The sequence below is a fragment of the Vicugna pacos genome, chromosome 3 (genome assembly GCF_048564905.1).
Source record: "Vicugna pacos chromosome 3, VicPac4, whole genome shotgun sequence".
Lineage (NCBI taxonomy): Eukaryota > Metazoa > Chordata > Mammalia > Artiodactyla > Camelidae > Vicugna > Vicugna pacos.
Window position 1 is genome coordinate 36,886,400 of NC_132989.1, and position 15,940 is coordinate 36,902,339.

The following is a 15,940-nucleotide window of genomic DNA, read 5'->3' on the forward strand; positions in this document are numbered from 1 at the left end:
CTACCCATTTTTGGATTGGGTTGTCTGTTTTTTTCTTATTAAGTCATATGAGCTGCTTATATATTCTGGAGATCAAGCCCTTGTCAGTTTCATCATTTGCAAAAATTTTCTCCCATTCCGTAGGTTGTGGTTTTCTTTTACTTATGGTTCATTTCTTCAATTTTCTATCATGACTTATTTTACAAAACAAACTCCCTTGATCATCATGTCCTATTATTCCAAGTTACCTAGTACAGTCTCTTTCTATGACTTGAGCATTTTGCCTAACACAATATCCTTGGTGCGTACCAGCTATAAAAAGGCAAATGACCCAAGCTTATACTGGATCTTTGAGATATTCTACATTACTACATTCCTACTGAAATATCTGTTAGTTTTCCCCAGCCAGCTTTCTCTTCTACCCCACTTACCCAGGCAAACTCAAGCTTCAGCCTTATCTGTACACTATGTTGAATCTTTTGGTATCTGGCTCACTTTACTGAAATCTAGTCTGTGTGACCACATTAGGTTCCATGGAGAGGGTCTTCCTGTTTGCACTAGGATAAAGATCTTTGCCTAGATCTTCTTACCCCCTCACCTCTTCCAAAAGTCATACTTTGCAACAAAGACAGAAAATATGCATGACCTACCTCTACACAGTAACTAGATGACAGAGAAAATTATAAACCTCGACTTAGGTTTAAGGGGGAAAATAAATATGTGACCCCAGCAGAATCAGTGCCAATACCCACAGAGGTGCCATGAGTCTGTTGGTACGTACACACAAGAATAGGGAGTGGCCAGACCTTAGGAATAGAAGAATCCAGATAACGTCAACAGAGCTGTATTCCCTGAAGTGGAAAGCCCCATCATAATGGGACTCATGGTCCTGTCTCTGAGAAAACACAGTTCAGAGCCATCACAGTGGACAAATTAAAAGGAAAATGTGTGACACATTGGGATTCCCTTAGGGGAGACAGCTGATATTAAGGCAGTAGAAGAAGGCAGCTAACACTAAGGACTCTTCTAAAATAGAGAAAACTAACAACAACAAAGAGTTCATTATATTATTGAATATATTCAGTATATTATTGAAATCCATGTAAAACTCTTGCTCCTCCCAATGAGAAAAAAAATCTCCTTCTAAAAGATAGTACAGGAAAAATGCATTCAGACGTTAACAAGAGAAATGAAATTACAACACAATTATTTATACAAAAAAATGTAGCAAGATTCAGGGAAAACACAATCTCACAGATGACAAGTAAAATTCCACTAGTTTTACTAGTCAGCTTTTACCCCAGAGTTTATTGCTGAATTTTAAATGGTACAGAGCAATAGATAATCAAGAAGTATTCTGCTGAGAAATTGAAAATGTAATTAGAGATGTGCTTCCAGGAATTTTGGGATAACAAGTCCATCATGACCATTCTACCATAAATAACTTGAAAACTGCAAACAGAATACATAAAATAACTTTTCAGATACTGGACCTGAGACAGCACAGGACTGTTATCTTTGAGGAAAGTAGGGCATAGAAATGAAATCAGCTCTATAATTCCTCTGGATTTTTTTCCTTCAGGCAATTTCAGTAAAACAGGAGAGGGAACACAGACAGAACCCAACAGATATGAGTTTGGTGAGCCTAAGGTGATTGAAATTTTGGGTCAGGATTGAGAGAGGAGAGAATTATGCAGAGAAAGAGTTCAAAAACAAATCTGCAAATGAGGCCCCTTCAAGGCTTTGTATGAACACCAATATGTATATTTATGTGGTAGAACTCCTAGTGTCCAAACAAAGAAAAACTTCCAGAGAAAGAAAACTTTCTGAGGAACTCCAAGCCCAATAATTACCAGGACTCTCAGAAAGATGACAGTTGTTTGAGTTTCCACCAGTCAGAGTAGAAAGACTTCACTGAATGCACAGGGTATTCAGTGGAGACCCCGAAGGGGTTGCACCATAGTAATGGGGTTGAACTCACAAATGAGTAAGGCTACTTGGAGTCTCCCTTTAAAGAGCATGAAAACAAGTCCCCGAAGTATCAAGCTAATTTGTAAGTAACTGCCTGCCAGAACAAAGATCACACTCTTTAAAGTAAGACAACAGAGTTTAAGCATTGAATAATCTAACATCACCAGGTCCAACATCTAGTAAATTACTGGACAGATGAAGACACGGGAAAATATGCTGTACAGGAGAAAATCACTTGACAGAAACAGAAGCAGCAATCACAGAGATGCTGGAATTTGCAGACATGAACTTTAAAGCATTTTTATATATATGCTTTATATGCTCAAATATGAAAAGGAAAACATGAACATAATGAGGAAGGAAGTAGATGCTATAAGAAAAAGAATCAAATGGAAACTCTAGACATGAAATATACAATATTCAAAATAAAATTTTTACTATAAACATTGGCCAGTAGAAATCTAGTATGGCTGATTAGTGTCAACCAGAGGGCATGTGAGGTGGCTAGAAACATTGGTATGACATGAGTGGTCACATAGATGGGCACTTTATATTAATTTTTGATTTTGAGATGCTTGTTTAATATGGATTCCTATGTATCTGTAATATTAAAAATATACAAAATTAAACATGTACTGGAGATAAGAGTCTATGAAATTAGATAAGGGAAAGCAATTCGATGTGTAACAATTGTATAGAAAACAGGTAAAAGTAACGCTATTAAGTGATTACTTTTTTATATAGCTGGCAAACCAAAAAGAATCAATGGAAAATTACTACAACCATAAGAAAATTCAGTAAGGGAGCAGGATATGAAACTAACTTAAATCTATTTATCTATCTCCATTCATATATACAAACACTATCATTAGAAGACATAACAGAACTCATTTTCAATATAAAAATATGAAATACAACAATAAGAAATATGTTCAACTTATGTGAAGAAAGTGGTAGGTAGGCCCTGAGAAACAGCAGTAGGCATGAGCAGTGCTAAGAACAGTGGGTAACACCTACCACAAAACCTACTAGATAGTAAAAAATAAAATGAAGTCTCAATAATAAAAATCATTATATCTGGCAGAGACATGGGTAGATTAGTGGAACAAAGTATAAAATCCATATATAGATTATTCAGTACATAAGGAAGTTAGAATGCAAAAAAGATGGCATTTCAAATCAATGGGAGAAAAAAGTAGACTTTAGTAAGTGGTGTTAGATCATCTGGGTAGCTATTTGTACAGTGTTCTCATATTTTATAATCATTTCCACATTGGTCAGAGATTTAGATTAAAAAGATAACCATGCTGTTATTAAAACAACATTGGTTGAATTCTTTTAGAACCTTGAAGTGGAAAAACATTTTTAATATTATTCGAATTCCAGAAGAAGTACAAGAAAATAGTAATTATTTTTATTATAAAATGTAAAGTTTTTTTTATAGAAAAAGTGTCATAAGCAAAATCAAAAGACAAAATTATTGGGAAATAATTGCTATTTATATGAAAGGCAAAAGATTAATTTCACAAACTCATCAAAACATCCTTGAAAACAAGTACAGAAAAAGTTCAAGCTCCTGATAGAAAGATGTAAAAGTCATTAAAAAGTTTATAGTTAAAGAAATGCCAATAGCATTTAAACATGTGAAAACAATGCTCAGATTTACCCTTGAGAAAATCAGACTAAAACAAAGTATGTCACTTATCTCTCAAGGTGATAAAAATCAGACAGTTTAACGAGCTTATTAGAAGAGAGATCCCTTTCAAAATTGTAGAATAGATAAACAAGATTACACTGTATAGCACAGGGAAATATACACAAAATGTTATGATAAATCACAGAGAAAAAAATGTGACAATGAGTGTGTATATGTCCATGAATGACTGAAAAATTGTGCTGAACACTGGAATTTGACACAACATTGTAAAATGATTATAAATCAATAAAAAATGTTAAAAAAAAAGAAATAAAATAAAATAAATTAAAAATATATAAAAAAAGAAGAGAGATCCTTTTATTTATCTCTATATGGATAGTATTTGGCAATATTTTATCATTTCAAAGCAAGCATTTTTTCACATCTCTAAAATCAGTTTGTATTTTGCATGTGATAGTTACGTGTAGGGTTGGTGGTGCGCATGTGGGGGTTACACACCAAGTAATGCAAGTGAAGGCAAAAGAAATTGCCAAATTTTGCAGCACAGTTGAACACTTTTAAAACAGTAACAGGCTAATGGGGCTTATTGATATGTTAATCAGTATCATCTTTAAGACTGTAAATCAATTTGTCAAAAATGTCCTACAGAATTTGAGTAAACATGTTAAGTTTAGTTAAATGATAATGTACTCAAATGGATGCCAGCTGCTTGGGGAAAAAACCTGAAAGATAGTAATGTGCACCATTTAATAAATGCTGCTCAACCAACAATTTTTTTTAGATTTATTTATTTATTATTTATTTTTAACATTTTTTATTGAGTTATAGTCATTTTACAATGCTGTGTCAAATTCCAGTGTAGAGCACAATTTTTCAGTTATACGTGAACATACATATATTCATTGTCACATTTTTTTCTTCGCTGTGAGCTACCACAAGATCTTGTATATAGTAATGTGCACCATATAATAAATGCTACTCAACCAACAATTTTGTGACTAAAAGGGACAGTGTAGGATAGAACACAGACTTTCCTGACTAACTTGAGAAGTGACAGAGAAAAATAGGTCTATGAATATGAAAAGTTTTAGAAAGAGCTTAACTAAATTATTGTGCTAATAATTGCTCTTTTAAACAAGCACACTTTTGAATATATATGCTTTAATAATATGCCTAGATCCAAGAATTTCAATGACTAGATAATTGTGTAAATAAACACAGTGCTTAAAGACAAAAAATACTAAAATATTTTGTTTCAGTATTAATCTTGCTGTAAATGTAATATTTGTATAGTCATTTGAAACTATTTTATATATGTTGTATGAACAGCGAATCGTTATTGTTTTTAAAAATCAAATTGTTATGTGAAAGAAAACAGATACGATTATTTTTGTTCTTTATGTGTAATTAAAACCCTCAAATGTTAAATTTGAACTGGAAGTAAGTTATACTTTGTATTCCCTAGTCTATTGAAAGAGTTTAGAGTCACTGATACTCATTGACAATAAACACTGGTCCCTAAATACCAATAAACCCCACTCTTTACTAAGAAACCGGGGCTTTTTGGAGGACTGGCAGACTAGAGTTCTTAGGAGGGAATATGTGAGAAGGGCCTGGACCGTCTTACTGTGAGAAAGCAAAAAGCAAAGGAAAGAAAAGATGGTGCTAAAAAGACATAGGAGCCTGTGGGCAATTTTCGAACTACTTGAGCATCAAACAGAGAAGTAATTCACTACCTTGAAATACACTAGATACGTGAGAATTCATCTCTATAATAATGTTCAAAAAGAGGAAGTGAAAATCAAGCAAACAGTAACAATAAATACTTATTTGCCATCACTAGAAATGACCTGCTCTCTCTCTCTCTGAATATCAGTCAGGGGAAATAATTATGCATTAATCCACACTTTACTGTAGGAAATGTTTTTGTCATTAAAATCATGCAATAAATGAGAAAAATCGCTACTGAAGAAGAGCAGTAAATAAATATAGACAGAATGATAACATACTTCTAATTTTCCAGTATTTTTACCTCTAAAATATTGATCTGGATAGGATCTTCAATGCATGCATAAAACAGTAGGTAAAATGTTGATGACAAACTCAAGATGAACTTCAGCATCACTAATGGTGGGACAACAGAACATGACAGGCTTCCTAATGTGATGTAATCCATGGTACACAACATCATCCTCTAAATACCCTTGCCAAGATTACCTTAACCTAAATCTGTCTAAGCGTTTAGATATAACATCTATTTGGCCAGTAATAAAAGGTGGTTAGAATGTCACATGCCACCATGATAAAACAATCAGATCAACACAGAAGGTAAGAAACAGCTGCAGAACATTGTCATGTCAAAGGGAAGACCCTTCTAGATGAAGAGAGTTTTAAGAGACTTGGTAACCAGAAGCATGCCTTTAAGTAGATAATTATCTATTCAACAAGCTATAAATGATAGTGGAGAAAATTGAGAAAATATGAATATGGATTTGATATAGAGAATTATTTCTCCTTTTGTTAGGTCTGATAATCATTTTCATGGTTATGTAAAGAAGTTCTTATTTTTTAGAGATTCATGCAGAAGTATTTACTGTTGAAATATAGTGACGCCTATAATTTACTTTAAAATTATTTTTAAAATAGTTGAATGGTTGCATTCAGAATTCCTAAATCAAAGTAATAGGCATATAACTTCTCATTTTAGTATTCTCCATATTCTGTTTGTTTTAATCATTGGCATAGTTGAAAGGAAAAGCAAATTAAAAGATTCCTTGGGGAATTTTATTGTTTCTTATACCTTTCTTCACCCTTCCCCATAAACTCTGAATGGAAGGAATTTTAATTCCTTCCATAAAGACCATTGATTAAAAAACTCAGACTCATGGTTGATTTCTTTAAAATAAAAATAAGTGTTTAAATTTCAGCTGACTTTTACAGTTGTTTAATGGTAAGGATATCTTTAATAACCGAAAAATAAAAATACATGTTAAAATAGATATGATATTTAACTGCTTTTTTGAACTTTTCAAAAAGACTAAGATTAGCGGCTAATTAGAAAATGAATATTTGAATAGCTGAGAATTGTTATAATCTTCATAAAATCTATAAAGCCATTCTTCACATCCTTTTAAATTAAAAAATATGATTGTTTAATATCTTACCCATATATTTTCTTAAATGTATCTAAATTGTTTATTAGACTTATTTTACATTTGATAATCCTACCATTTTTCAGCAAATGATAACTTCTTTTCCTAATCTCTTTTTCCACCCTCTTCCACTCCTTCATTCACCTTATTCTGGGAACTTAAATGAATAATATCAATGTAAGCAATCTGATTACATCCACTATAATTAATGTGATTTGATCATTAGAAAAAAAAAGGTACATTGCAGTGCTTATAGATCTAGTGCTTTTCACTATATTGAATTACATATAAGGTCATTAAATAAATCCAGAGTCACCTGAATTGCCATTTAGTTCACCCTGTCTATGCCAAGCACAAGAGTTAAAGTTATGACATAGTTTGAAATTTATGGGATGAGATGAAGCTCTCTGACTACCCCACACCCCACTGTTTAATCTCAGAAGGTCTGATATCTGCACACAACAGATAAAACAGGTAATTGAGCAGGGTCAGAGCCTTAGGAAAATGTCAGTTGATAATAGAGGAAAAAACTGTAAAATATAACCAAAAGCTAAATCAAATATAATATGGACTTGAAGCTGGCTAAAAAAGGAAAAATAAAATGAGACAACAATCACATGCTAGAAAAAAAAGACAATGGTTTACATTATTACAGTTGCTCTATTATTAGAAGGAATGTTGTTAGGATGAATATTAAAAATCTTAGCAAGCAACACTGGAACTTGTTTTTGTAAAGATAAATATTAAGAAAATATATCTCATTAAACTGTAGAAACCATAAAACTGCATTATATCATCAAGAAAAAAAATTAACTAAAGCATATTAAGAATTTAATAAGCTCAGAAACTGAAGTTTTCATAGAAGTAAAAGAATAATGTAATCCTGGATATACTAGATGTAATATATGTTCATAGGGTAAAGATGGTAGTGAATTTTTAACTGCAAATTTGTATGCAGCTAATATTACGATAATTGGATAGCATGCAGGTCTAGCAATATATTTAGACCCATCCCTTTTATTTTATATAAAAACAATTTCTAGATGGAGCAAATGTTTAAATGCCAAAAAAATAAGATATTTTTATTATCTTAAAGCAGAGAAACATTTTTGTGTCACCAACCTGTAAGAAATACATGAATATGGGAAGGAAATCATTAGCAGGTGGCTTGGAATCCAGTGTCTCCCTTTATCATGGAGTTGCCCCCAGGAACAAAGGAAGGAGAGTGACCCAGACAAACCTTGAAAATATGCTAATAATTGGCCTCCTGGCAAATATACTAATGGTATTTTTTTATGGTCTAGTCCTTATCTATAGTGTGCTGTACCAGTGTGTAATTGGTCTGTCTAGATTATTTATGGCAAACAAACATGGAATCTGTGTATTTATGGATCATGAAAAATGCTGTAATTTATACTAACGCAATATAAAAGAGTGATAGGCAGTCACTAAGACTCTTCTGTTCTGTTTAAAGAATGTGATCACATATATAACTTTGAGACCTCAGATATTAATTATTCTGACCTACACAGAGAACGTACTAACCAGTTAAGAAAGAACCGTATGGGGCTGTGTTGATTTCAACTACTTCCTACTCTGCTTAGGGACTATGTCTATCTGTTTTCATAAAATTATTAGTAAAACTTGATACTGGATAAAATGTCTAATTTGTGCTATCCTAGGCAAGGAGACTGTGTCTCCCTGTCTGAGAGGCTGTCCTAATAAATGATACTGAGCCTCCTCCCTACCTCTCCTGAATCATCTAATTTCCACTGTTGCAAAAGTATTACAAGATGCTTTATTCATTTACCAGCCAGGTTTTTGTCTTCCCAGAGACCTTTCATTCACTTGTTATCTACATGATGCTTTTAAAGTTTCTTTTATATATAATACAATGTTTTTAGGTTTCCTCAGCTTAAGAGGTTTTAAGAATTTTCCTATGCACTATTCCCTGAAGCAGAATTTTAGGTCTAATGCCAAAGACCATTTATTTCTTCTCTACATATGATGAAATTTACCTGATACGAATTGTCGTTCCTCCACCACCCCATCCAATGTGTATGGCTGCCATAATAATGAACATCGATGCATTTTGCTACCAGTCCCACTGTAGCTTACAACAAAGATAAGTGTTGCTTTAATACAGTACTTCAGGAACCCCTTACTAATCTATAAAGTTCAGTACTCAGAATGAAATGTATTTTTCATCCTAGTTACTCAGTGTGTACCAGGAGCCATATTAATGGCTGGGGCAGGTGAGCATTAGAGACTGAAATAAAATGCTGGAGAAGAAAGCCTCAAGGTATGTCCAGGGATGCAGAGAAGCGCTAAATCAGCATCAAGGTCATAGGAAAATGTCAATTGTATAAGAAAAGAAAAAACTGTAAAATACAACCAAAGCTAAAATCAAATATAATATGGACTTGAAACTGGCTAAAAAGGAATAAAAAAATGACACAACCATACCCTAACTGTAACGGAGTGAAAAAGAAACACTTTAGTTTGGGATGTCCTGGAACTATTTCTTTTATGTGATGATCGATGTTTATAATATACCACATCAGCCTTAAATCAAGAATGCAATTAAGAAAATAATGTATATTTTGTAAAAGTGATCCAAAACTTACCTCTCTGGAGGTACAGACATGGCTGAGAATGCTTCCTGCGGCTCTAACAGATAAGGTGTCATATATTTAAAAAAACATACCATCAGTCTGCTATTCGTATTTGCCTTGGAGGATATCTATGTATTTCACAACACGGCCTCCAGCTAAAAATCAACACTGGCTAATTTCACCTATACCTTATATAAGAATTCTGGGTTTTCTTGTTGTTTGTTGTGTTCTTAAAACTTTATAAGAAGGATATTTATGCCATATCATTCTACTTAAAAACCTAAATCCAAGAATCTATAGTGTGCTGTAGTGTGTAGTGATGAAACTGTTTTACCAAAAAAGGTAGATCCAGTTGGATAACAAAGATGTTAACAATATGCTCTCATGAAAACCAGCAGGTGTTAAGCTGGGTCAAACACTACTGCTGTTTTTGGAAGAGGACGATCAAAGCTATTTACTGCATCAAATACCGAACTTTCACAGAATTCCCCTGTGGCAGTGTTTTTTGTTTGTTTTTTCTGTCAAGTACTTAAACCAAACTGAAACAAAAACCACAAAAAAACAAAAACTATCCTGTTTCAAATGTTCACTTCATGCTGAGTCAAATCTTGAAGTGCACAGTGAATCTTTATAATAAAGCCACTAATATATGAATAGACTGATGAAAAATACATGTGGCCTTCCATATAAAACATAATTAAATAGAAATCTCCCATGGTCTCTGCTCCAACTACACCAGCCTTCTTTCATGCCTTCAGGTATCCATTCTTTTTCCTAACTTATGGTCTTTGCTACTTCTCTACTTCTGCCTGGAGAAAAGCAGGGTTGTCTAATGATCAACCCTAGTGATTTACTAGGTTTTCCTGGCAACAGGCTAACTTGTAAAGAAGACACTTCCTTAAGACCATCTCCTTTATCCTCTTAGTAACCCACCCCTCCACCCCCCACAGGGGCATGGGTGCTGACACAATGCTTTTCTTCCCATGCTACCTGATTATGTGGGAATCTTTCTTGCAGCCTTGGTTGTATGGGAGTTACTCTGCCAGTTTCCATTTAGTTTTCTATGAGAATTATTGATGCATTTTTGATGCATTTGTTGGGGGAGGTGAGTGCCACATCCTCTTACTCTGCCATCTTGATTCTCCTCTTGCTATACCTTTTCATTCTATTTTTAAAATTTTATTTCTACAGTACATTCTTATATTTTCAAATCGTCAATTCCTTATTAGTTTTACTATCTTTTTAGTACTTTACCCTTCAGCCCATCTTACCTTTTAAATCTTCCAGTTAGGATGAAAATAGAGCCATTAAAAATTCTTTAGCACAGTTTAGTTTGTTTTCTGAAAACAATTTTATCTTGACCTTGTTCTTTAAATATATCTTTGCCAGGAATTAATTTATTTATTGTTTGGTAGTCTGTTTCAGCACAGAAGAAAAGATCATTCCTCTGTTTTCTGGACGCAACTCTTGCTGCTGAGAAGTCAACTCAGTCCAAATGTTGCTTTTTGAAGATACTCTATTTTACCATTTTGGCTTCTATTTTGAAGTTTTACTGAAATGTGTCTGGGTCTGTTTTCTTATATTTATCTTGCTTCAGATTTTTTCTGTCTTAGTGTATTTATGCTGCTATAACAAATATGACATAAACTGGGTGGCTTATAATCAACACTTACATCTTTTCACTGTAGCTTCACATGACAGAAAGGGCAAGGGAATTTTCTCTCAAATCTTTCTTAGAAGGGCACAAATCTTACTAAAGAAGGCTCTGTACTCATGACTTAATCATCTTCCAGTGGTCATAGTCCTAAGACTATATAGCCTTAGGTTTTAACACATGCATTTCGGGGGATACAAACATTGGGACCATAGCAATTCTTTTGATTCTGGAATGTGTGGATTGGTATCTTTTATCAGTTTTGAAAAATCCTCAGTTAAGGTCTCTTATGATATGGTTTTGCCCAGTCACTCTGTTATCTCCTTCTGTAAGTTTGATAAGATGCATATTTGGTGCATTTTACATCCACAACTTTAATAGTTTCCTCATATTTTGCATCTTTTTTTTGCTATATTATGATTTTTTCTGCCAATTCTGTTAGAATCTAGTATAATATAAAAATTATCTATTGACATACTCAAAATTGGTAATTGAAAAGAGTTTAATGAACAGGCTATTTACAAAGGTACAAATAGGGTTAAAGAAAATCAATAAGGGATGGTAATGTACCCCTGGCCTAGGAGCAAAAGGAGGTTCCTACCACCCCTATGCCTGAAGGAAGAACTGGAATGAGTTATAAAAATCCAGCAAGACCTAGAGCTAGTAGGAGGGAGCTGCCATGGTCCAGCAAGAAAAGAGGCAGGGGACTAAATCCCAACTTTCCTCTTGTCCCCACATTTGATATTTTAATGGTCTTCTAATGATCTCCTAAAGGCCAAACGCTTTAAAGAGGCAAAAGTTTCTGCTGAAAAATTGGCTTATAGTCTTGTGGAGGTTCATTTGTGCATAATGAGTTGTTTTTCTCTTGTTGCTTTTAAGATTCTCTCCTTGTCTTTCAATTCCAGCACTGTAATTATAATGTCTTTGTATGTGTCTCCATGGATTCCTCTTATATGGGACTCTCTGAGCTTCCTCGAAATGGATGTCTTTCTCCTTTTCCATGTTAGGGGAGTTTTCAGCCCGTATTTCTTCACAGCTGTACTCTGCCCTGTTATATCTCTCTTTTCCTTCTGATACCCTTATAATTTGAATCTTGATTTGATGTTGTCGCATAAGTCCGTTAAACTGTCTATATTCACTTTTTAAATTGTTTTCTTATTACTGCCTTCATTGGGTAAGTTTCACAGCCCTGTCTTTAAGTTTACTGATCTTTTTTTTCTGCTTCATCTCGTTTGCTAGTGTATTTTTCAGTTCAGTTGTTATATTTTTTCAGCTCTGACTTCTACTTGATCTCTTCTATTTTCTGTCTCTTTTTGAAGTTCTGTGTTCATTCATTCTTCTCCTGCGTTTGGCAGATATCCTTAAGACCATCATTTTTAACTCCTTGTCATGTATATCACTTATCTCTGTTTCATTAAGGTTTATTTTTTTCTGAGGTTTTATCTTCTTTCATTTGGATCAAATTCCTGTTTCTTCATTTTCCTTTACTGTTGGTTTCTATGCTTTAGTTAGAACAAGTCCTTCTCCCTGTTTTGAAGGAAAGACCTTGTATAAGAGATGAATTAAATTGTTCAACTCTACCCTAGTTCTTGGTTGTTTCTCTCATCTTTGTGATTGTTTGAGCACCCTATTTTATTTTTTATGGCTCCCAGTAGTTGAGGGTGTGCTGAGATCTGTCAGTGTCCCAGGGGAAAGTAATGGAAATCAGACCCTCATGTGGCAGCTTTAAACATATGCAAATCATAGAGTACAGTGGGACCACAAGCGGAAGCCCTATGGAGCCAGGCAATCTAGCAGTGTCCCCTGGGTGGCAGCCACAAAAATCAAGTAACCAGAGGTGGTTACAAGCTCATTTCTGGGAAATATTACTGAGCCGGAGCATGAACATGATGCCTACTGACTGGCGTGAGGCAGAGGGAGAGTGCAAGGACGGCTTCTGACAGCCTTCATCCCTAGAGAGTATCCAAGCAGGCCCCTAGATGTATGTTAAGTTACATGCAAACCCCAGGCTGATGTTTTAAGATAAACACATAAGGCTCCTTCATGTAAAGTTGGGGTATCTGTCAATTGGCAGCTTTTGTGCTGGCCCCTGGGATGGGTGAGTCCAAAGGTACAAGCCCTTTAAGAGCCATTTCTCAGTGTGCTGCAGCCTTGTGAGTCGTGTGGGAATGAGCCCCACTGGTTTTCAAAGCTAAATGTTTCAGAGCTCATCTCTCAGGTGCAGGTCTTAAAAGATAGGGTTCCTGGTGTGGGGTTCAAACTCTTTACTTCTTAGGGAGAAGCTCTAGGTTTTGAGTTCCCTCTTGATTATAGATTGCAGTTACCAAGGTTGGGTTCTTTGGTGAGATTGTGTCTCAATCTCTGCTTCCCATTTTGATGTGGATTTTTTCCTCATTTGCCCAATATATAGGAGTCAATCACCTAGTTTTTACATTTTTTCCAGAGAAAATTTTTTTCTATGTAGTTATTGATTCAATGTGTCCATGGGAGGAGGTGAGTTTAGGATCACCCTATGTTATCATCTTGAACTAGAACCCTATATGTTAATTAAATTACATCAGAAAATTATCTTTAACGATCTCAAACTTTTCAATAACAGCAGTATTAAGTCTCCCAATTTACAGTACTTTTTGCTTTAATATAGTTTACTTGGCAATGCTTATTGTCAAACTGCTAAAAGTACTTACCATTTAAAAGCTCCTGGACCGTGTTTTTAGATAATTAAAAATAAATGCGATGGTGAAAAACTGATTGGGCCTTTTGACTCACAAATAGAACTATTTCCCCAGTGTACACTATTCCAACCTCTTATGGAAATTTTTCCAGTATTTTAAAGATTCCTCAGATGAAATAACTTTGAGAAAGAAAACATTAGGAGAATGCTTTTAACCCACACATATTTTTCACTATTCAAATTGATCGTTAACCTTTGGTAAGTTTTTTCATCGAGATAGTTCCATAATTCTATGGATAAAAAGTATCACTCTCTATTGTCTACTTTAAAACAAAATTCAGCTTTAACTCAGTGGGAAATTAATAAAATGGAAAATTTTCACTCTATTTAAAAAAATACATATTTTATCTTGTCTGTCCCTCTGGAATTAAAATATATATACTTCATTAAAAAAAAAACCTGGTTATACCTGACCATCTTCAAATCTAAAATACAAAAACAAACAAGATAACTTCCAAAGAATGAGTATGGCATCAGGAAAGAAATGCCAAGGAGTCTTCACACTTACTTGAAGTTGTTACTTATGAGAATAAATTTGTTAATGCTTCTGTCTGGTCATTTTCTTCAGCTATGGGTTGAATTGTCTCTTGAGAATTATGAAGAAGCTTGTATAGAATAGTGAGTGTCAGACTTGGCCCCACGCTTCTTTTTCCTAACAAGGTTTTGGTCTCCCAAATCACCTTAGCTGCTTTACGTACTAGGTTTTCAAATAATACTTCATATCAAAATGTTTGAAAACAATAACTGTAGGATGAATATTGTCATTTGAATCTCCTACCTTTTAGGATACAAGTTATGGGAACTTATATTAACATTCTTATATAATAAATTTGAGAGATATTTTATCAATAAGTAGATTAGATTTTTCAAATAAATTTTTATTAGTGCACTGAACTCTTGTATACTTAATTCTAGATTAGGTGTGAAAATCAAGTTTCTCATTTTTTATTCAAAATGTATCCATCAAATAATGCTACGAATGGGGCTGTATTAAATGTGGTTAACACATTTTCTAATGTATTGCTTTGTTAATATAGTATTAGTAAAGATAACCTGTGTTAATTACTTGGCTGGCTTAACCTATGCTAACAGTTAATGTAGGCTATTTAGAATTCGTATAAAATCTTAGGGTTAACTCTATAGAATATACAGTGCTTTTGCGTTTGTTAAATATATTGGATTAGTGTTAAATCACTTTATCCTCTTATTTCCTCCCTTTCTCTCTTCCTTCCTCCTATCATTCAGTAGACGTTTATCAAGTACCTTCTATTTGTTGATATAGGAAGTACCTAACATATAATAAAAATGAGAATGTCTAGATATTGTGTCTATATTTAAGATAAATTGCTTACAATATATGTGTAGACTGGCTGACATATACAAACTGAGGCAAAAATAAGATCTTTTTTGGAGGTCCCTAACTTGATACTTATATTCTGAAAAGTAAGAGGAGTAGAAATTCTAGAAATGTCATCCTGAACTAAAAAAATCATATCATCATCATCACCTCTACATTTTATTGATTGTTTACTACTTATCAGGAATTGAGTTATGTTGTTAACATGCATATTCTTACTTAATGTTCATAACTCTGTGAGGTACATACAATAATAGTCCTTATTTTATCAATGAATAAATGGATGCAAAGATAGTTGAGTACCTTGCCTTGTACCATTTTCTACATCCTGTAAGTGACATAGTGACCATTTGAATATAGGCATTCTCACACCAGAGTCTGTGTTCTTAAGACTGCATTATACTGCTCCATGCTTGGGTAATACAGAAATGTTAATTTATCATTCGTTTACTCAAGTATCTTACAGTCTATCTATATTATGATTTTGGATGCTCTGTTGCATATACTTTTAATGAACATATGTTTCACACCCCTTTAGGAGACACACGTGTTTAACATGATATACTATTGCTTGGTCCTTTTATCATAAAACTTCTTCAGAAGCTTCTGCCATTGCTCCTGTTGGATTTATAATTAAAATCAAACATTGAGCTCCTATAAAAATTGGATATTACAGTACAGTTTTTAAAGGCAACATTTTTCAAATTATTTTGATAGTCCCAGTTTTCTATGTTATCTCATTTTGGCTGGAGGCCAGAATTTCCTTTTTAACGAAGGAAGATAAATATATATGTATAAAACTACAAAAATCACTCATTATT

The 15,940-nt window shown here is 33.8% G+C and overlaps 1 protein-coding gene across 9 annotated transcripts in view; it reads right to left on the reverse strand.

Annotated features, from left to right (window-relative positions):
* Positions 1–15,940, reverse strand: part of LOC107034844 (protein FAM170A-like) — a 591,285-nt gene that overhangs the window by 97,072 nt on the left and 478,273 nt on the right. For 8 of the 9 annotated variants that reach the window (XM_072957840.1, XM_072957841.1, XM_072957845.1 and 5 more), the window contains one exon: positions 11,513–12,555. The exons of the other annotated variant lie outside the window; for it this stretch is intronic. The gene's annotated coding sequence lies outside the window, so the exon portion shown is untranslated. Of the gene's footprint in view, positions 1–11,512; positions 12,556–15,940 lie in introns of those variants that run through there. 9 annotated transcript variants of the gene reach the window in all.